We start from the raw sequence: 24,224 nt of genomic DNA, 5'->3' as shown, positions 1-24,224 counted from the left end.
TCCCCGCTGCGGCTTAAAATGGCGTCTCCCGCGCTGCTGCCAACGCCGCTCTCGGCGGTCCTCGTGGCAAATGGCGACGCCCTGTGGGTTTTGTGCGCTGCTCCTGCGCTGCTGCCAATGCCGCTCTCTGCAGTCCTCGTGGCAATGGCAGTGCCTCGCGTTTTCCTGCGCGCCTCTCCCCCGTTGACGCTGCTCAGCCCTTGAACACCGGCTGCGCTCTGCGCTCTCTCGTCTCTCCCTGTTGACGCCGCTCGGTCCTGAACACCGGCTGCGCCCTGTGCGCTCTGCTCTCTCTCTCCCCTGTCGACGCTGCTCGGCCTTTTTCAGTGCCGCTCGGTCGGCTCTAGCCGCCGCTGTCCAGGAAGGGTCTGCACAGTGCCTGTTGCCAGCCCGTTTCGCTGGACCACCGTGACTGGAAAGCCAAGCCTGGCTCTTGACAGCCTCCCCTGCGATGCTCAAATCTCCGCTGGATGACTGGGCGGTTGCCCGTGGTCGACGCCCGTGCTTCTGGACTCAACCTCCTTCCACTGTTCTCCAGGAGCGAATCCCTGGGAGGTGATGCAGAGTTGCAGGTAGGTTTGAATCTGTGTCATTGCCAATGTTAGATCCGTGTATCTTAATGTTGTGTCCTTCAATAATCAGACAACAGACTGCAGGGAACGATCAACAGGTGTTTACTGAATGAGGGTTCAAACTGCAACTGACTGTACAGATCACTACTCAGGGTTTATATACAGGTGTGGTCACTGCCGGTACTACAAGATACAGGAGCTGTAAAAAGTAGTTCTCCCCCTTAAAGGTACATACATTACACTCACCACTCGCTGCGTAAAAGAGTTTTTCCTCACATCCCCCCTGTATCTCTTGCCCAAAACCTTAAATCCGTGTCCCCTAGTCCTTGTACCATCAACTAGTGGGAACAGCCTTTCCCTGTCTAGCCCATCCAAACCTGTCATAATCTTGTACACCTCTATCAAATCACCCCTCAACCTCCTTTGCTCAACAAATCCAGCTTCTCCAACCTGTCCTTGTAACTAAGATCCCCCATCCCTGGAACCATTCTAGTAAATCTCCTCTGCACCCTCTCAAGGGCCTTCACATCCTTCCTAAAGTGTGGTGACCAGAACTGGACGCAGTACTCCAGTTGTGGCCTAACCAGCGCTTTATAAAGGTTCAGCATAACTTCTCTATTTTTGTACTAAATACCTCTATTTATATATTTTAAAATTGAGTAATTCTAGAACAAAACAGGCAATAGAACAAAGAAAATGGAACAAGCTGAAGCAGTGAAAATGAACGAAGCAAGACGGGTTGAATAAAATCGATTGGAATAAATTAGATAGCCAGAAAAAGTCAAACACCTCAATGGAGCCACAGAAAGAGATAGAACCAAGGCAGCAGAAGATAAGAAGCAAAGGGGAGAGTTTGAGATAAAAATGTAAGACAAAGGAAATTTCTAATGCAGACTCTTAAATTTGTTTTTATGTTTACTTCCTGTGGCCAGCAGCATGTATTCACTGATGTATGTATTTTATATACAATTTTGATTTGAATGCAAGACGTTTGTATCATTGGAGTGCATTGGATTTAGACAGAAGATGGAGTGCACTATAATTATGTCCGACTAGTCTAAGGTTTTGCACCACTATCTTATTCAGCTAAGCCACTAGTGTAATCGTTTCAGCTTTAATGGGAACTGTTGTGAAAAATGAAGACTGTATTTGCTTACTGCAAACCCAGTCCATTCAATGTATAATGAGGAAAACCTCAACCAACAACAACCGACTCCGATGACTGCTTATGTGGGTGTTGCGATGGGTAACTGATGAATGATGATCTGAATGTCTGGGCAGTGCTTGCTGTAATGATGGTCATTTGGAGCTCTGCTAGAAATTGCCTATTAGTACATTGACTAACCTAAAACTCCATTACTAAAATCAACTCCGTGAGCAAGATAACGCTGCATCATCCAAAATATAGTTTACTACACAACTGGAAAATTGGGGGAAAGAAAAAGATGAAATTGCCAAGTAAAGTTAGTTTTTAATTTTGAAGTTGCATTATACATTGAATGTGCTGACCTGTTTGCTTAGTTATCTACTCGCATCCACAGAGGTCACAAAGGAAATTCTGAATATGTGACCTGTAGTCCTGTTTTTTAAATGGATGTACAGGACAATGATGGAAACAAAACGGAAAATACTGGAAATAGACTAACTTAGTCAGCGTTTGTAAAGACAAAAGACAAGTTAAAGTTTAGAGGGGTAGCTTTTTGTTCAAAAATTTCAACCGTGTCTTTACTCTACACAGCTGCTGACTGGTCTGTTTGTTTCCACCATTTTCTGTTTCATATTTCCAGCATTTGCAGTTTTTTTTCTCTCTATTTATTTATACTGAACAATGACGTTCTAGTTAATGACTGAAGATTGAGTTGCACCACATTTAACAAGTAGAAGGTTCTTGTGAGGACTTGGATTTTCTGTCAGGTAATATGCCCCGATGGATTCGCCCAGGCACTTGCAGGCATTTCGACACGTGGGTTGTCACGATGTTATCTGGATGTGAGATGAGCTTTAGTTGTAAGAGAAGGTCACCATTCTAACTTTAATGCAACAATGGGAGATGTCACTCCAAGCAAAGTCTTGGCCAACGGTCCTCTTGCTGCTGTTGTACATTTCAGATCTAATTAACAGCTCCTATAAACTTTCACTAGAGGCCACAATGCATTGCATTTGTAAGGGATAGGAAGCCATGCAATTTATAATGAGAAACCTAGATCTATCAGCAACTGATAAACACATTAGTATGAACTGCATGGAGGCTAGTGGATTCTATATAGAACATCGGCTATACTGTTGCTTAATAATAAGGTGAAAAGGAGGGGGGAAAACACAGATTAAGGGGTCAATTTTCCTGGAGCCGTCAGGTGGGGTTTCAGGCGTGTGGGGGGGAAAATCGCAAAAATAGGGGGTCACGACCCCCCCCGCCTGATTCCCCGCCCCGTCCGACTTTCACCCCGGCGTTTCAATCCGACCCGAATCAGTCCCGCCCGCAGCTGGCGGGACTGGACGTCGGGAGCCTAATCACCAATAATTGGCATCTTTAATGCCATTTTAAGGGGCCCTTGCTACTTTCAGCCTTTTCCCACGCTAAACACACCTGGTGGGAACCCCGCTGATGAAACCTGGTGTGAACAATGTCAGCTTGCTTACTTTCAGCTGCAGGTCAATCAGGAAAGAAGAGATTTAATCAGACAGCATTTGTAGGTTGCAGGACCTTGTTGTTTCAGGCTTGGGGCAACTTGTTCAAGGCTTAGGCACACCTGTGGAAGGTTGGAGCCTCACACACTTCTCCAATGTGAGCTCCTGGGAAGCCCCTCTCACCACCCTCACTCAGCGCTTCCTCAACTGAGGCACCTACCAGAAGCATGGGAGGCCTTTTTCCTTCCCCTCTTGGCATTAGAGGACCTCCAGCCCCAATCGCGAAATGACACACGTCACAACTACAGAAGTTGCTATCTGAAATTTTATTTACAATAACCAACTGATGGCATTTTTAAAATAAACACAACTTTTCACCCAAGTGACTACCCTTGTGATTAGTGGTGCTTTATTTTTCTCTGACGCGTGCTCCTACATAGTGGTTCCCCTGTGGCTTCAGCAGATGTGGAGGCCCCTTGCTCACTTTCCTGCTGCTCCTGTCTCGACACCTTTGGTGGGCGTTCTCTGGGGTGGCGAGCCTGTGAGGGCTTGCAACAGCCTGCTGCTCCTGCGGCTGTGCAGGGGTTGAGACCTCTATCTCCGCTGGGTGTGGACTCCGGCGGGGCTCTGACCGAGGTCTCTGCAGTGGCATAGAAGTGTGAGCGCTTGGAGAGGAGCCCCCATTTCCTTGAGGTCTGCCACCAACCTCCCTCTCATGGGTCAGGTCCCCCTCAGTGCCTGCAAGTGGCTTGAGAGCAGCTTGCTGCACATCAGGGGGGCCATGGGGACCTGTTTCTACAATGGCAGCCCTACTCAGAGGGCCTGCCATGAAGGTCTGGTTTCTCTGCTCAATAGCTGACCATCGCTCCTCCAGAGATGTCAGTCTTTTCTGAACACTCACCATGTTTTCAACACTCTGGCGACTCAGCTCCTCCATGGTGTAGCCATCCTCTCCTCTACTGTAGCCACCCTTTCCGCGGAGGTTGCCATCCTTTCCGTGGTGATGCGTTCATGTGCCAATGACTCCACAAAGGCTCTGCTCATGTTCGCTATGGACTCCTCCATTCGCTACACACTCGCAGCGACCCTGGAGACAAAACCTGCCAGAGACTCCTGCATCTGTGCATGGAGATCCATCACCTCTTCTCTTGCGGATGGATCCAGAGGCAGAGGGTCGACATGCAGCTCAGCTGAGCTGGCAGAGGCCTGCGCCCTCCGACGAGGACTCTCCACTGCTGTCCCTGTCTCCACAATCTGCTGATGCTCACTTGTGAGCTGTGAAACACCAGGTGACAACACTACTGTGTCCCGAAGGTCCCCCCGAGGTGTGAGTGTCTGCGCTGGTGCTGGGTGCGCTTACTTCTGCTGACGCTGCGCCCTCAGAGGTTGGAGCTTCCTCTGAGGAGTCTGGATGCACAGCCTCTTCCTCCTCCACAGTGGGGACGGGGGCTCTGAATGGTCCTGTGGGGGAGTAAAGGAAAGAGTTAGAGATGTGATGCCAAGGCTACATGCACATTGGATTTTGCAGATGCTCATAAGTCCAAATGATGTAGCTTCAGAATCATAACAGCGACTCATGCTATGTCAATGAGAGAGATGGAAAACTATTCTGTCACCAGCTTGCGGGCCTGCCCCTGTCTCTCCTTCCCCAGCTTCCGCAGCCACATCAGCCCCGACAATCTCCAGCACTCCTCCCTCCCAGGGGGTCAGGTGGGCTATTGAGGGTGGGCCTCCTCCAGTCCTGGCTCACTCTCTGTTGTTGTGAGCTCTCTTTTCCTGCAATGAGGGAGACAAGTGGAGTTTGAGTGAGAATGAAGGAGTGAGTGTAGAGATTGCATAGCACAGATACTTAGAGGGAGACAAAGATGGTGTGTGTGGTGTATGTAACCGTTCCACCTTTAAGAGAACTATTTTAAGAGTTGCACTACTTTATCTTGGCTGCTGTATACTGTAATACCGGTGGTGACCACACCGGTATATAAGTGCTGTGTAATGATTTATTGGGCAGTTCCGCCCTGACCTTCGACTAGTAAAGACCTGTTAAAAGTTACTCTTGTGGTCTGTGTAGTAATTCTCATTATAACACACAGACTTAACAGTGGCGACGAGTACGATCTTACCCTGCGGCAGAGATACATCCAAGGCAGTTTAACGGGCGTCGAGAGGAGGCATCCGCCCTCATCATTCTGCTGAGAGAAGACTTGGGTCTGCAGAGCAAAGGAAGAATTCTGACACGAAGCTGTCCATCAGCAACAGGCAGTGATCATCCCTTCTATCACGGTGGTGGGTAAGCCGATCAGCGACGAGCAGCAAGTCGGCCACGGTGGCTGTGAAGTAGGGGAGGGAAAAATGGAGGATATAAGGGCGGAGAACTCGACCACGGCCGGGGAAAAGAGCCGGACAGAAGTCGGGGCCAGAGGCGCTGAGACTGGGGCAGCGTAAGGCACGGGAGCCGCGGTGAATGTAAACGCAGCCGGTGCGAAAGACCGGGCTGCAAGCGGGCTGGGAGACGCAACAGCGTCGAGAGAGAGCTCGACCGCGACCGGTGAGAAAGGCCGGGCAGCTACTGAGGCCGCGAGGCGCAGCGACCGGGTCAGCGTAAGGCGCGGGAGAAAATTTAAAAAAACCGCAGAGAACTCGGCCGCAGCCGGGGGAAAGGACCGGACTGCAAGAGGGGCTGGGAGGCACGATTTGAAAACCGCTGGGGAGGGCGAACGCAGCAATGCGGCAATCTCCATTACAGCCAGCGGGGGAGAAAGGCAAACGCGGGAAGCCGCCATTTTCGTAGGTGGGGAAGAAGACAAGCGCGGGAAACCGCCATTTTGGAAAAAAAAAAGTTAAAGAAAAATTTCTTTTTGTTTCTCAAGAAGGTTGCGAAGATGCATAAGCGTGGTAACATCAACGATTTCGATCCCGATGTTGAAGATTGGGCCACGTATGTAGAATGCATAGAGATATATTGTAAGGCAAATAAAATATCAAATGAAGATAAAGCACTAACCTTACTAAACTCAATGGGTGCGAAGACATACGGGCTATTGAAGCATCTTCTATCACCAGCTAAACCGGCGGATCAGACTTTCGCTAAAATTGTGGCTGTCCTGAAAAATCATTTGAACCCCACACCGCTGATGTTAGCGGAACGATTTAAATTTTATGCGAGAACGCAACTGAAAGAGGAAAGCAACGCGGAGTATTTAATTGAACTGCGTAAGCTAGCGAAATACTGCCAGTTTGGGGAAAGCCTGACAGAGGCACTGAGAGACAAATTAGTGTGTGGATTGTCGAAAGAAGGAACACAAAAGCGGCTGCTTGAAGAGAATGATCTTACACTTGATAAGGCTGTCTCTATTGAAGCATCGCACGAAGCCGCAGCGAGAGGCACTGCGGAAATGCAGCTGAAGGCAGCGGTACTCAGCGTAGATCAAATGGCTTTGGGTACAACGAAATGTTATCGTTGTGGAAAGACAACACACGATCAGAACCAATGCTGGTTTAAAAACCAGGAATGTAGAAAATGTGGCAAGCTTGGTCACATAGCTAAAGTATGCCGGTCAGGAAAGAAGACCAGCAACAAAAAGTCACCGCAGGAAAAGTGCAGAAAGGTACATAAGGTGGCTGGGAAGAGTTCAGAAGAACAGAATTCGGATTCAGACTCCAACAGCAAGGAACTGGGTAGTCTGAGAATTCACAATGTGAGTAAGGAAGCTGACCGACAAACTATCTGGGTCACACTGCAGATAGCAGGAGTCCAAATGAAGATGGAATTGGACACCGGATCGGCGTTGACGGTCATGAATAAGCAAGATTACAAAAGGTTATTCAAACATATTCCCCTACGGGATACGAAGATAGTATTGCAGACATACACGGGGCAAAGAGTATACCCCATCGGAAAGATAAAAGTCAAGGTGGTACACAAGGGCAAAGAACACCAAGGAATGGACTTATATGTACTACCTGAGGGAGGTCCACCACTTCTGGGACGGGAGTGGATCAGGAAAATAAATATGGACTGGCACTCCCTAAACGCAAAAACGGTAGATTCCGGGAAAAAAGATGTCAAACCTGAACGATTGTCCAGAATATTGGATGAGGCTAAAGAGGTGTTCCAACAGGGACTGGGAACACTGAGAGGAATTAAGGCAAAAATCAAGATTGCAGAACATGCAAACCCAAAATTTTTCAAAGCCAGACCGGTACCTTATGCGATACGACCTGCTGTGGAGCTGAGCTGGAAGGGCTAGAACGTTCAGGAGTACTGTCCAAGGTGGACTGGAGTGAGTGGGCCACGCCCATTGTTCCCGTCATGAAGCGTTCATCGAGTAACAAGCCAGGGGAACCGGGGACGGTCCGCATCTGTGGAGACTTCAAGATCACAGTTAATCCAGTGCTTCACATGGTGCAATATCCGCTTCCGCGGATTGAGGATATCTTTGCTTCATTGTCTGGCGGGAAGCGCTTCACCAAGATAGACCTGGCGCAAGCGTACTTACAGATGGAAGTTGAGGAAGAGTCGCGCCAGTATCTCACAATCAACACGCACAGAGGCTTGTATCGATATAATAGACTGGTTTTTGGAGTGGCTTCGGCTCCAGCAATTTGGCAGAGGGCCATGGAGCAGGTATTACAGGGAATTCCAAGCACTCAATGTTACTTGGACGATATCCTGATTACAGGAGATGACGATGAGGAACACCTTGCAAATTTGAAACTGGTGCTCACCAGGTTGAAGGAATATGGCCTTCGAGTTAATCGCCAGAAATGTGAGTTCTTTCAGAAACGGATCTCGTACTGTGGTCATGTCATTGACCAGGAGGGGCTGCACAAGTCACCTGACAAGATCAAAGCTGTTGTGAAGGCTCCCGCTCCGGAAAATGTATCCCAGTTGAGGTCGTTCCTAGGGTTGATTAACTATTACCATAAGTTTCTGCCAAATCTATCCACGGTGCTGCACCCGCTGAATGCTCTTTTGCAGAAAGAAGTACCATGGAAGTGGAGCGAGGACTGTAAGAAGGCCTTTCGCAAAAGCAAGGCATTGATCACCTCAGAGGAAGTGTTGGCTCACTTCAACCCAACGCTACCTATTCGTTTAGCTTGTGATGCTTCTCCTTATGGTATTGGAGCAGTACTCTCACACAAGTTGCCAAATGGCTCGGAAAGGCCAGTCGCATTTGCATCCAGATCATTGACCTCCGCTGAGCGCAACTATGCTCAGATAGATAGGGAGGCTCTCAGCCTGGTGTGGGGAGTAAAGAAGTTTAATCATTACCTGCAGGGCCAGAAGTTTACACTGCTGACAGACCACCAGCCGTTGGTATCCATATTCAACCCTAAAAAGGGCGTCTCCACTATGACAGCGCAAAGGCTACAGAGGTAGTCCCTTTTCCTAGGGGCACATCAATATGACATAGAATACAAAGGATCAAAACAGCATGGGAATCCTGACGGTTTATCGCGCCTACCGTTGCCAACGGTAGAAGAGGCGCCTACAGTGGACCCAGTGGAGATGTTCCACTCAACCATAGTGGAATGTCTACCAGTAACAAATTCTACGATCGAAAAGGAAACAAGAAATGACCCGACTCTCTCACGAGTCTACGATTTAACGGTGAAGGGATGGCCAGCACATGGCGAACCACTGTTGCCAGCATTCTCGCAAAGAAGAGAACAGCTGTCAGTGTGCCGAGGAACTTTGATGTGTGGATCCAGAGTGGTGATTCCACCCAAACTCCAGCATAAAGTGCTAAAGGAGCTTCACGAGGGGCATCTGGGTGGAGTGAAAATGAAGAACCTAGCCAGAGCGTTTGTGTGGTGGCCAGGTATCGATGGAGACATCGAAGAAATGACCAAGAGCTGTCTAGGATGCCAGAAGGTCCAAAACGCCCCACCACAAGCTCCTCTACATCCATGGGAGTGGCCCTCATCTCCATGGCAAAGGGTACATATCGACTTTGCTGGTCCATTTATGGACTCAATGTTCTTAATCGCGGTGGATGCACACTCCAAGTGCCCGGAGGTAATAAAGATGTCCTCCACCACCACGGAAAAAACCATCACAGTATTAAGGACCATATTTGCCAGGAATGGGCTACCGGAACAGATCTGTTCTGATAATGGACCGCAATTTGTGTCCGAAGAATTCAGGAAGTTCTTAAAAAAACAATGGGGTTAAGCACTACACGTCCGCCCCATACCATCCCGCCACCAATGGATTAGCTGAAAGGTTTGTCCAAACCTTCAAGAAGGCCATAAAGGCCATGGGTAAGGAAGACATAAATCTACAACATAAGGTAGATAACTTCTTGTTGGCGTACAGGAATGCAACACATGCGGTTACAAACCAAACTCCCGCCATGATGTTTTTCAATCGAAGGCTAAGATGCCGGCTGGATTTGATCAAGCCAAACATCAGAAGGGACGTAGAGAACCGGCAATTTCAAGGCATGAATGAAAGGCCAACTAGAACCTTCCAGATAGGTCAACAAGTTTTGGCCCGGGACTACCGTACCGAGAAATGGCAGCCTGGAACTATTTGCACACGACTAGGACCGCTGATGTATACCGTGGACATTGGTGACAGCATAATAAGGTGCCATGTTGGCCAGATCATAGGGTCATCCGAAAAGGGACAACCTACTCCACAACTCTATACGCCTAATGATGAAGCAGAGATACCCATAGGATCTACCTCCGATCCGGTGATACTGGAATCAGATGAACCCGACACTGGCATTCAAGCCGAATCGACCTTGCCAAAAGAACCTACTACACCACCGAAAACTACTACACCACCGAGGCGTTATCCGGACCGAGTCAGGAAGCCTCCAGAGAGACTGAATCTGTGAACTGTTTTTACATGAAGTTGTGTATATATGTTATTATGTTATGTTAATGGGGAATATATACTGTTAAGCTAAAAAGGGAGGATTGTGGTGTATGTAACCGTTCCACCTTTAAGAGAACTATTTTAAGAGTTGCACTACTTTATCTTGGCTGCTGTATACTGTAATACCGGTGGTGACCACACCGGTATATAAGTGCTGTGTAATGATTTATTGGGCAGTTCCGCCCTGACCTTCGACTAGTAAAGACCTGTTAAAAGTTACTCTTGTGGTCTGTGTAGTAATTCTCATTATAACACACAAACTTAACAGTGTGAGGCTGCAAGACCAAGGGCCCTCCCTGTGTGTTGTCAGTTGTGCTCAAAGCATCAGGGTGAGAGGGAGTGTGAGGGCTGCATGGTGGAATAGTTATGTGAATGTGAGCATAGAGAGAGAGGGAATGGGTAAGGGTGCATGGATGTGACTGTGAAGTGGGATGTGGAGGAAGAGAGTGCTAAAGCTGAGTGCTGGTGGGGAAAGGCAATGGGGATCAGTTTGAGGGTGATGGAAACTTCATACTTACTTTTCCTGTACGGTGAAGGTCATGGAATCGCTTCTGACACTGTATCCAGGTTGTTCTGGTGACTCCCAGCGAGTTGACATCTGCTGACACCTGCATCCATGCAGCCTTGGTCTCAGTGGGAGGCCTCTTCCTCCCTGACCTAGGGAAGAGGACCTCCCTGTGGGCCCTCACCCCATCCAATAATGCCTGCAGTGAAGCCTCGTCGAATTTGCTGCCAGCTCGGGGTCTGGCACTGGCCACAACTGCTGCAGGCTCCTCTGCCATCCTGTGTGGTTCGTATGGAAGCCTGCAGAGGAAGCAATGCTTGCTGTGGACTTTAAAAGCACCATGACTGATGACATCATACTGTGGGGCTTTCTGACTGGGAATAGTCAATTAGCAAGGGTTCCCTCACGCTGGAAATGAATTGGCCAATTGAGGGAAAATTGCATCAATCTGGCAGACCCATTTACGTTCGTGTGGGAACCCCGACATTCGGGGAACCCGACAATTCCCCGCACCTGTGGGAAAATCGACCCCTAAATGTCTGCTCAATTAAGTAATTGAGAAGAACCACACAAAGGAAGTCTTAAATTGAGAGCAATATGATCCAAAGATAGCTAGATGAAAAGATAAAAGAAGTATAATGCTGGGAATCTGAAATAAAAACAGCAGGCCTGTCACCATCTGTAGTGAGAAAAGGCCAGTTAATGTTTTTGTGTGTAACCTATATGAAAAAGAGGTTAGGTTGCTGTTCGTTCAGATTGTGGTGACATATATTGGATGTGATCGGACTTCATCTGCATGAACTGAAAATGAACCTTTACAAGACTGTTTTTTGTCTTCTCAAAACACTGATTACAAGTAAAGCTCCGAGAGTATTGCATGGTATCAAAGACCAAATATGATAATCTGGACAGTCACATTTTGAATGTCATCCAATAAGCAAGTTAATAAAAACTCAGCAAATCCACTTTGACTTTTTTTCCTCTTTCTTGTCTTTAGTTATGATTTCCAAAATTTACACAGACTGTGTTGCTTTATACTGATTTTCAAAATGATCTTTCACATGAGAGGAAGTGTGTAGTTTCATTGACACGTTGGGACTGTTGGCATGGTGCCTCTGTTGCATGATTACTGGACCTTGGCTCATGACTTTTCATGTTCCATTATGTAATGTTTAGGACATACACTGTATTACCAAACTCATTCTGATGCACAAAATGCTGGAATCTTGAAGACTGGGTTTTGATGCAGATACACTGCACTATTCATGTCTATATTCAATGGCCCGTATTTTCCGATTGGAGGCCTCTGATCTGGAAAATGTCTACGGACTTACCTGAGGGCTCCCGAGGTGCGTACACTTCCATTCCTGGGCCTCTCCAAAGTCGAAATGCGCAGGGCCCACGTATCCCAGAGGCGCATGCAGTTCGCAAGCGTCCCTGGGTTCACGTGGGCCATGGGGAGCCAATAGGAGAAGTGAATCTCCCTTCATACACTTGACAGATAGACCTGTCAAATATATGAATGGAGATCACCGCAAAGACACTAAATAATTTTTTTTTTTAAATCACATTTTTAAAATGAGTTGAAATTACAATAAATTAAATATTTTAAACAAAAATTTAATTTTTTGAAAACAATAATTAAAGTTTTTTACAGGGCTAAAATAAACTTACCTTCTTTAAAGTATTTTTAAATGATAAATGAGTGAAAAAAATTTTTTTTTCATCTCTTACGCTGGTAAAAGCAGGCGTAAGATTTCTAAGGGTTTTCTGCAGGCGGAGGTTCTCCAGAGAGCGGAACTATCTGCCCGCAGAGGCCCTTCTCCTGGAGTACCAAACAGGAATATCCATCCGACTATCTCGTCCCCGCTGCTATTAGCTTCACAAAGCTCTCTGACATGGACAAGTGAGCACAGACCAAAATCTAATACAAACCGATTTCATTACCACCCACCCCAATTCCACACGGAAAGGAAGCTCCGAAGTCCCACAATTTTTAGTGAACTGAAAAAAAAGAGGCGATTCTTTACTGATTGGATATGCCGGTTTTCAGCGCATGCGCTGTGCATGCAACCGGCATTTCCGATGTCCCTACGGGTGTGTACGCAGTGCGTACCCACCCGTAGGGATCGGAATATCCGGGCCCTTGTCTTAATGCTGCTAGCTGGAGAAGTTGTACTATTTTACTCTTTGTCCACAATCACTTGTAGCCAACATGTTAGTGACTGTTTTGTAGAAGGTAAAATTTCACATGGGACGTTCACATTATTGCTGCACCTGAGGCAGATTGGTAACTAATAATGATAAAATTAAGTAATTTTATTTGAAAGAATGGGGGTGGCTAGATATATAGCCATATGCATGAACATAGAATTGGAGAATGAGCAAGATATCCAATACTGTAACTAAATGTTGCTGTAACTAGAGTAGGATTATAGTATAGATGTGTGTTCACATTTGTGGGAGAATTAATAAATGGATTACATTCATCATGTTTTATAACCCAAATAACTGCAGTAAATGTGACTGACGTCAGAAGAAAGATTAAATGCTCAAATTGTTAGTACAACCCACTAAATTATACTCATTGATCCACAGTAAATAGAAGCCAATTTGTTATATATGTATCTGTGACATGCAGTTAACAAGAGGCTACATGCAGGATAGGCATGGGAAAGTGTTGAGTAATTGAAAATAAATCATTGAGTGGGATGGACTGCTCATGCTGATCTTGTTAAGAATCGCCTCTTTTTTTTCAGTTCACTTGTAATCTTTTCCACTAAAAATTGTGGGACTTCGGAGCTTCCTTTCCGTGTGGAATTGGGGTGGGTGGTAATGAAATCGGTTTGTATTAGATTTTGGTCTGTGCTCACTTGTCCATGTCAGAGAGCTTTGTGAATTTAATAGCAGCAGGGACGAGATAGTCGGATGGATATTCCTGTTTGATACTCCCAATAGGCGGCTAGTCTCTGTTGTGTCATGCTTCTCACCAATGACAACTAGACTTCTTAAAAGGATGCCTTAATATCATCATTCATACATACTGATGTCAGATATATTTAAATTATCCTGCTGTCAATCATGGCACAAAAAGTGTGACCCAGAATATGACCTCATCATAGAGTCATAAGTCATCGAGTCATAACAGCACAGAAGGAGGCCCTTCGAGTCCGTGCCATGGTTGAAGATATTCTCTGTGCATCAGAGATAATGGAATTGTATCATGTTCTTTATAACCATGTTTATAATTTTTCTGTACCTAACAGAGACATTGGCCTGGATTTTGCATTGAGAGTAACGGTGAGGCTAACAGCGCTCACCGTTATTATGGAGTAAATCGGACAGCAACTCCCGGAGTCAGCACACGTGCAGTTAAACGCGGAAATCCGGAAGTTGCTGTCTGGGTTGCCCTGCTCCTCCAGAGTGGCTATCAAGGTGACCGTGTCTATGAACTTTTATGCGTCTGGCTCCTTCTAGGCTTCTACTGGAGATATTAGCAACATCTCGCAGCTTGCAGTGCACTGCTGCATAAGGGAGATCACTGAGGCTCTCTGTCCAAAGAGAGGCAGCTTCATCTCATTCCTTCTTACCAAAGAGAAGCAGGCTGAGTGAGCACGAGGTTCTACAAGGATTTCAGGCTTTCCGGTGGTGCAAGGTGCCATTAACTGCACATACCTTGCTTTGGGTGTGCCTCATGTCAATGCTGCCATGTACCTGAACAGAAAGGGATTGTACTTCCCCCCCCCCCCCCCCCCATCGTGTGTGCCCATAGGCAGTGCATCATGCAGGTCAATGATGCATTCATTCTGCACTAGTCCTCTGTGCCAGCTGTATTTCAACCACCACGGCAAACCAAAGGGTGGCTACTGGGCGATGAGGGCTATTGGCCGACGACATGGCTCATGCTTCCGGTCCGCAACCTATGCACACGTAGGTTGGAGGAGCCCTGCAGTACTCGGCTGAGTGGGTCTTAAGATTTGTCACGGTATGCTGCATACTCCACAATCTTGCCATTGTGAGGGAACAGCCCTTGCCATCACCTTTTGGGCAAGAAGCTGAGGAGCATGAGCCTGAGGAGGAGCAGGTGGAAGAGGAGGAGACAGAAGAGGAGGGGAGGCTGCAACCTAGACAGCTCCTTTCTGTCCGGGCTGTACGGGAACAAATAATTCAAGAGCGATACCAGTAACCTCAACCCCCATTCCCTATTCACCAACAGTCCCACATTCCTCAACTTTTCTCTGGCACTGACCATCACAGCGTCCTCTTGCCCACAATGCAAAAATAAAAGCCAACACAAAAAACACATTCCAATCCAAGTTTATAAATTAAATCATGCCATATTGCATACAAAAATATTGCGTGAGGTAAAAAGTGGGTGGCAGAGTTCCGAATGATTTGAAATTTATGTCGTGTGGAGCCCAGGAAGCTGGGCAGGAATGCATTGGAAAGTCTAGTCTGGAGGTGACAAAGGCATGAGAGAGGATTATAGCAGTAGTGGGAATGAAGTAAGTGTTAAGTCTGTGTGTTATAGTGAGAATTACTACACAGACCACAAGAGTAAATTCAACAGGTCTTTACTGGTTGGAGGTCGGATTATACTGAATACAATATTATTTCACTGTGCTTATATACCGGTGTGGTCACCACCGGTATTACGTATACAGCAGCCAAAGAAAGTAGTACCTTTCTTAAGGTGGACCAGGCTTAAGTTCTCTTAAGGTGGAACAGGTTACATACACCACAATCCTCCCTTTTTAGCTTAACAGTCATATCCCCAAATAAACATAACATATATACATATATAACTTCAGGTATAACAGTTCAAAGGTTCAGTCTCTCAGGAGGCTTATGAAGCCCCTCCCGGTCAATGACATGACCACAGTACGAGATCCGCTTCTGGAAGAACTCACATTTCTGCCGATTTACTCTAAGTCCATACTCTTTCAGTCTGTTGAGCACCAGTTCCAAGTTAGCGAGATGCTGTTCCTCACCATCACCTGTGATCAGAATGTCGTCCAGGTAACATTGTGTGCCTGGAATTCCCTGTAATACCTGCTTCATGGCCCTCTGCCAAATTGCTGGAGTCGATGCCACACCAAAAACCAGCCTATTGTACCGGTACAACCCTCGATGCGTGTTGATCGTGAGGTATTGGCGTGACTCTTCTTCAACCTCCATCTGCAAGTACGCCTGCGCCAGGTCTATCTTGGTGAAGTGTTTCCCGCCCGACAGTGAAGCGAAAATATCCTCAATCCGTGGAAGCGGATACTGCACCGTGTGAAGCACCGGATTAACGGTGATTTTGAAATCTCCACAGATGCGAACCTTCCCTGGATCTCCTGGCTTATTGTTCGCAGGACGTTTCATAACGGGAACAATGGGCGTAGCCCACTCACTCCAATCTACTTTAGACAGTACCCCTGAACGTTCTAGTGCTTCCAGCTCCGCTTCAACCGCAGGTCGTATTGCATAGGGTACCGGTCTGGCTTTAAAAAATGTTGGTTCTGCATGTTCATCAATCTTGATGTTTGCCGTAATTCCTCTCGGTGTTCCCAGTCCTGGCTGGAACACCTCTTTAGCCTCATCCAATATTCTGGACAATCGTTTAGGTTTGACAGCTGTTTCCCCGGAATCTACCGTTAGTGCTTTCAAGGAGTGCCAGTCCATATTCATTTTCCTAATCCACTCCCGTCCTAGTAGTGGTGGACCTCCTTCAGGTAGCACATATAAGTCCATTACTTGGCTTCCTTCGCCCTTGTGGACCACTTCTACCTCTATTTTTCTGATGGGGTACACTCTTTGCCCCATGTACGTTTTCAATATAATCTCCGTATCCTGTAAGGGAATATGTTGGAATAACCTTCTGTAATCTTTCTTATTCATGACCGTCAATGCCGATCCAGTGTCCAATTCCATTTTTACTTGGACTCCTGCTATCTGAAGAGTGACCCAAATTGTCTGGAGGTCTGTATCCTTACCAACGTTGTTTATTCTTAAGCTATCCAGTTCATTACTGCTAGCGTCTGAATCTGACTTCTGTTCGGTCAAACTGTTCTTTGTCACCTTGTGTACCTTTGCATATTTTCCTTGCGGTGACTTTTTATTGCTGGTCTTCTTTCCTGACCGGCATACTTTAGCTATGTGGCCAAGCCTGCCACACGTTCTGCATTCTTGGTTTTTAAACCAACACTGGTTCTGATCGTGCGTTGTCTTTCCACAACGATAACATTTGACAGAACTCAAACCCAATTTGTTTGTACCGAGTTCCGGTGGCCGTAGCTGCATTACTGCCGTGCCTCTCGCTGCGGCCTCGTGTGCTGCTGCCATAGTGACCGCCTTCTCGAGAGACAGCTCATTCTCCTCGAGCAGTCGCCTTTGTGTATCCTGTTTAAATAAACCACACAAAAATCTATCTCGAAGTGCCTCTGTCAGTCCCGTTCCAAACTGACAATATTTTGCTAGCTTACGTAATTCCATCAAATATTCAGCATTGCTTTCATTTTGCAGCTGTCTTCTATCGTAAAATTTAAAGCGTTCCGCTAGCATCAGCGGCGTGGGGCTAAGATGATTTTTTAGGACAGTAACAATCTGTTCGAACGTCTTATCCGCCGGTTCATCTGATGATAACAGGTGTTTCAATTGCCCGTATGTCTTCGCACCCATTAAGTTTAGTAATGTTAGTGCTTTATCTGCCTCAGGAATTTTATTTGCCTTACAATAGTTTTGTATACGTTCTACATACATAGCCCAGTCTTCTATATCACTGTCGAAGGCATTACTGTTCCCATGTTTAGGCATCGTAGCAATTTATCGTATTTTTAATGTTATCTAAGATGGCGGCTTCCCGCTCTTGCCGTCGTCCTCCGCCCACAAAATGGCGGTTTTCCCGCGCTTGGCGGTCTTCACCCGTCCCCCGACGCTGTCTCCGCTTCACCGCGGCTCTCGCGCCTTCAGTTTCCCCAGACGCTGCGCCTTTAGCCCGAATGCGGCCCTTGTCTCCGGTCGCGATCGATGTCCCGCGCTGCGCCTCTCGCTCGAAAGCGGCCCGGCCCTTATCTCTGGTCGCGATCGACCTCACCGCCCTTATTCCTCCGTCTTCCCAGCCCCGTCTGTACAGCCAACGCGGTTGACTTTCTGTCGCGTCGCTGCCCGGCTTACCCACCACGAGGTAGTAGAAGAAGCTGACAGTCGCTGATGGAGGCTTCGAGGTCAGGATGTCTTCTGCACTCCGGTTGCTCGATGCCTGCCGCTCGACGTGTCTTCCCGTAGGTGATGAGGGTGGAAACCTCTCTTCGACGTCCTGTCTGTGGATGAAGTCGCCGTGGAAATTACTGCAGCAGGGTAAGAATCGGACTCGTCGCCACTGTTAAGTCTGTGTGTTATAGTGAGAATTACTACACAGACCACAAGAGTAAATTCAACAGGTCTTTACTGGTTGGAGGTCAGGACTATACTGAATACAATATTATTACACTGTGCTTATATACCGGTGTGGTCACCACCGGTATTACGTATACAGCAGCCAAAGAAAGTAGTACCTTTCTTAAGGTGGACCAGGCTTAAGTTCTCTTAAGGTGGAACAGGTTACATACACCACAGTAAGGATAAAGACAGGTGATATTTCAGAGGTGGAAGTCGGTGATCTTAGTGATGAACTGGTTGTGGGGTTTGAAATCAATTCAGATTAAGCAAGACGGTTGAGTATTGGGTTGAGTTTGAGCAGGCATCAAAAAGGGGGTTGGGATCAGGAGCTAAGATACAGAGTTTCTGGTGAACAGAACTGCTTCAATCTTACCAATGTTGAGCTGCAAAAGGTTTCTGGTTCACCCATGATTAATTGCCACCCAGCCAGTTGGACAGCACAGTGACAGTCATGGAATAAATGGCGGTGGTGAGGCAAAGCTAGATATTGTCTCAATACACATGAAAGCTGAATTTGTGCTTATAAAGAAAGAAATTCTTGCATTTATATAGCGCCTTTCACGACCACCGGACATCTCAAAGCACTTTACAGCCAATGAAGTACTTTTTTTGAAGTGGAGTCACTGTTGTAATGTAGGAAATGCAGCAGCCAATTTGCACACAGCAAGCTCCCACAAACAGCAATGTGATAATGACCAGACAATCTGTTTTTGTTGTTGATTGAGGGATAAATATTGGCCATGACACCGGGGATAACTCTGCTCTGCTTCAAAATAGTGCCATGGGATTTTTTACATCCACCTGAGAGAGCAGCCTTGGTTTAACATCTCATCTGAAAGACGGCACCTCTAACAGTACAGCACTCCCGCAGTACTGCACTGGAGTGTCAGCCTAGATTTTTATGCTCAAATCTCTGGAGGGGGATTTGAACCCACAACCTTCTGACTCAGAGATGAGAGTGCTACCAGCTGAGCCACAGCTGACACATGATGATCCCACTGAGTAGCAGCATATAGGTAAAGATTAGAATGGCCCAAAGATGGGCACACTAGAGACAAAGTCATTGTAGAGATGTGCTGGCTATGTTGGGTTAGTTATGAATAGAATAATTTGAGTGCAATGAGATGGAGGTAGACCATGGAAGAGGAAGAGTCAACCGTTCCAAAAGCTGCAGGAGGTTGAGGAGGATGAGAAGGATGAGGAGGGATAATGCACAGCGGTCAGTTGCATGGAATATTGTTGGTGGCTTTCATCAAAGCAGTCATAGTGCGGTGATCATGACTGAATGAGGACTGAAGGGATTTGAACAAGGAGAGCTGCGCCCAGAGCTAAGTGATGGTGGCACATTATAAAATCGTAGTGGGGAAGGAAAGGTCAGAAAACAGGTGGTAGTTGGACAGGACAGAGGGACCATGGTATGGCTTTAAGGAGTGGGATGATTATGCCAGATTTGGATGTGTATACTCTTAGGGCTGGATTTTGCGGCGAGGGGGGGTTAAGTGGGCGTCCCAGTTGGTCAGGAACCCGCTACCATGCGCTGTTCCCCGATGTCTGGTCTGTCAGCGCTGAGCAGACCCAACACGTAGCAGCGGGTTCACAGCGGTGGCCCAGTTCAGATAATCAGTAGCTTGTTTTGAGCCATTTAAGAATGAATTTCAGCTCACCTTCTGTATCTGACAGCTTGCCCACGGGGTCCACGGTGGTCAGAGGGCATCAGCACACCACCACATTGCTGCCCGGGACGCCCTCACCATGGCCAGATTAACTTCACCTGATGCTGTACACCCTGGCTGCCACATGATGCACCAGCTTGGCACCACCCCACACCAACACCATACAATGCCCAAGCCATTCCTTTCACACTCATCACCATTGCGGAGGATACCGTTATGTCTCACCATTCACTGTAACTCACTAAGCCACTTCCAAGGGCAGCACGGTGGCATAGTGGTTAGCACTGTTGCCTCACAGCGCCAGGGACCCGGGTTCAAATCCGGCCTCGGGCGACTGTCTGTGTGGAGTTTGCACATTCTCCCCGTGTTTGCGTGGGTTTACTCCGGGTGCTCCGGTTTCCTCCCACAGTCCAAAGATGTGCAGGTTAGGTTGATTGGCTATGATAAATTGACCCTTAGTGTTAGGGGGATTAAATACGTGGGGTTACGGGGATAGGGTGGGATATCTGTTGGTGTAGGGGTTACGGGGATCGGGTGGGATATGTGTCGGTGCAGGCTCGATGGGCCGAAATGGCCTCTATCTGCACTGTGGGGTTTCTGTGATTGTGATTCTGTGAAAGGTGCACACAAATCTGTCCAAGAACGCAAAATGTTGAAAATAAAGGATTCAATGTTTGACACCACATTAACAGAAAGTTTACATGAACATTGCATAAAACATCCAATTGTCTACCCTTGTGTGCTGTTAGTTGGTATGATTGCACTAAGATGAGGGTGAGTGTGAGGGGTGGCGAGTGAGATGGGGAAGTGATGATGTATATAGAGAGGAGATAGGTGGAGGTGCAAGGTAAGTTAGTGTGAGTAAGGATGTGCAGGAGTAGGGTAGGGAAGGCAGAGTGATGGGGATGTGATGAGAGGCACAGCAGGATGAGGTTGAGTGTGGCTTTGTACTGACATTTCGTGATCTACTGAGATCATTGAAACGTTTGAGGCACTGCAGCCTGGTCCTTCTGATGACATCCCTGCTTTTGCCCTCCTATGCAATGTGCAACCAGGCTGTGTTGATCTCCATGGGAAGGGAAGAGGACCTCCCTACATGCTGTGACTCCCTCCATAAGCATATGGAGAGAGTCATGGTAGAGCCTGGGTGCAGCCCTGCACCTCTGTGCAGTGCTTGTCAGTGTTTGCCGCACCTCAATGCTGTAGAACACTGACAGCACAAATGTCAAACTAAAGTTGGACATAGTCCCTTTAAGGAAACCGACTGATGACGTGTCAACAAATGACGTCACCAGACCCGCTTCCTCTAATTGGCCAGGAAACGCGCTGGGCGGGCTTAATAAGCCCAATCTAGGGAAATTAATTTCACAGAGCGGGATGGAGACAGCAGTGGGGTCGGGGTCTGCCAGCAATGTCGCCCGCCACGGACCCGCCGAAGTTAGCAAAATTGTAGCCTTATTGTCAGCAGTGAGTGGAATATTTACGTGTGCTCCATTCATTTCTAACAAAACCATGATTTGCAATTTATTGTACAATGGATGGTCTTGCAGATGTGGAAAGTTTATTTGACACAAACTGTTAGATCCGTGATTCTGAGAGTATGATGTTTTTCAATAACTACACGGGTGCTGTAACTTAACAATCAACAGGTGTTTACTGGAGTAGGGTAGTCTCAAGACTGGGGGTACAGAGGCATGCTCAAGGCTTATATACAGGTGTGGTCACTGCCGGTACTACAGTATACAGGAGCTGTAAAAGTAGTTCTCTCTTAAAGGTACATACACTACAATTCCTCCCCTTTTAGATTAGCAGTACCCATAATATTCAAATAACAATTAACACTTTAACATGTACATTAAACAACAATAGTCCATTTATAGATTCAGTCTTTGGGGCGGCTTCCTGATCCTTTTGGGATAGCGCCTTTCCTGAGGTTCTTGTTCTTGGTGCGGAGGTGATTCTGGCCTCTTTTCTTCGGTTAGTTCATCGGTTTCCACTGCTACTGGTTCTGAGGTAGATGCTACCAGTATGTCGGGTTCATCCCTAGGTACTCGAGACATGGGGTTGACTCGTTCCTGTGACGCTAAGATCTGATCGACGTGGCATCGCACAATGTTCTCCCCGACATCCACTGTGTACATTAATGGCCCCTGCCTTGTGCATATCGTTCCGGGTTGCCATTTCTCTGTTCGGTAGCTACGGGCCAAGACTGGTTGTCCTACATTGAAGCTCCTTGTCGGCTTCTCATTGATGTGCTGGAATTGTTTATCCTCAACATTTCTTTGCACATTTGGTCTGAGCAAATCCAGACGAGATCTCAACCTTCAGTTAAAGAACATCATGGCCGGGGTCTGGTTGGTGACTGCATGTGTCGCATTTCTGTAGGCTAATAGGAAATTGTCCACCTTCTGCTGTAGTGGAATTTCATCATCGCACATGGCCTTTATCGCCTTTTAAAAGGTTTGTACGAACCTCTCAGCCAATCCATTTGTGGCTGGATGATACGGGGCGGATGTGTAATGCCTGACCTCATTCCTTCTCATAAATTTCCGAAACTCTTCGGACACAAACTGTGGTCCATTATCAGAGCAAATCTGCTCTGGCAAGCCGTTCCTGGCAAATATGGTCCTTAGGACTGCAATCGTTTTCTCTGTAGTGGTTGAGGACATTTTTATCACTTCAGGCCATTTCGAGTGAGCATCCACTGTTATTAAGAACATTGAGTCCATGAATGGACCAGCAAAATCAATGGGCACCCATTGCCATGGAGAGGAGGGCCACTCCCATGGGTGTAGAGGGGCATGTGGTGGTGCATTTTGGACCTTCTGGCATCCTGAGCAGCTCTTGGTTAGGTCCTCGATTTGTTGATCGATCCCCGGCCACCACACATAAGCCCTAGCAAGGCTTTTCATTTTCACCCCTCCCAGATGACCTTCATGAAGCTCATTTAGCACTCTCTCCCTTAACTTGGGTGGAATCACCACTTGGGATCCACACATCACTGTCCCCTGGCATACTGACAGCTGTTCTCTTCTGGATGAGAATGCTGGCAACAGTGAGTCGCCACGTGTTGGCCATCCCCTCACCGTCAAATCATATACCCGAGACAGCGTCGGATCATTGCGGGTCTCCTTCTCTATATCCGCGTTAGTTACTGGCAATCGTTCAATTATTGACGAATAAAATATCTCGATCGGGTCCACTGCTGGTGCTTCCTCCACAGTAGGCAGTGGCAGGTGTGATAGCCCATCAGCGTTTCCATGCTGTTTCGTGCCTTTATATTCTATTTCATATTGATTCGCCCCTAGAAACAGGGACCATCTTTGTAACCGTTGTGCAGTCATCACCGGAACGCCCTTCTTTGGATTAAAGATGGAGACAAGTGGTTGGTGGTCAGTCAGCAAGGTGAACTTCTGCCCATGCAGATAGTGGTTGAATTTTTTACTCCCCATACTAGGCTGAGGGCCTCCCTGTCAATCTGGGTGTAGTTGCGCTCGGCTGAGGTTAGTGACCGAGACGCAAAGGCTGCTGGCCTCTCCAACCCATCTGGGAATTTGTGCGACAGCACCGCTCCAATACCATAGGGTGATGCATCACATGCCAAACGAATTGGTAGTGCTGGGTTGAAATGGGCCAACACCTCTTTTGATGTGATCAATTCTTTGCACTTCTGGAAAGCTCGTTTACGTTCGTCATTCCACTTCCATGGTACCCCTGTTTGCAGTAGGGTGTTCAGTGGGTGTAATACCGTAGACAAATTTGGTAAGAACTTATGGTAGTAGTTTACCAGCCCGAGGAACGACCTCAGTTGTGACACATTTTCCGGTGCTGGAGCCTTGACTACTGCCTCAATCTTTTCAGGGGATTTATGTAACCCCTCTTCATCAATAATGCGGCCACAATACGAGATCTGCTTCTGGAAAAACTCGCACTTGCGGCGATTAGCTCGTAGCCCATATTCCTTTAATCTGGTGAGCATCTTCTCCAGGTTGGCGAGGTGATCACTCATTTTCGCCCGTGACCAGGATGTCGTCCAAATAACACTGGGTCCGTGGAATCCCTTGCAGGACTTGATCCATCGCCCTTTGCCAAATAGCCGGAGCCGATGCTACCCCGAACACCAGCCGGTTGTATTGGTAGAGACCTTTATGAGTGTTGATCGTGAGGTATTGTTTCGAGGCTTCTTCTATCTCCATTTGCAAGTACGCCTGGGCTAGATCAATTTTGGTGAAGCGTTTACCTCCAGATAGCGAGGCGAAAATATCCTCAATTCGTGGAAGTGGATATTGTACCGTGTGAAGGACTGGGTTCACTGTCACCTTAAAATCCCCACAGATGCGGACCTTCTTTGGTTCCCCAGGCGTATTACTCAACGACCTCTTCATTACAGGAACGATGGGTGTAGCCCACTCACTCCAGTCTACTTTGGACAGTACTCCTGAACGTTCCAACCCTTCCAGCTCTGCTTCGACGGCTGGTCTGATCGCATAAGGCACTGGTCTGGCTTTAAGAAACTTTGGGCTTGCATTTTCCTC

Source organism: Somniosus microcephalus, chromosome 22 (genome assembly GCF_052327205.1).
Source record: "Somniosus microcephalus isolate GS21.2 chromosome 22, FLI_Smic_1.0, whole genome shotgun sequence".
NCBI classification, from domain to species: Eukaryota; Metazoa; Chordata; class Chondrichthyes; order Squaliformes; family Somniosidae; genus Somniosus; species Somniosus microcephalus.
This window is presented reverse-complemented; position numbering follows the sequence as displayed.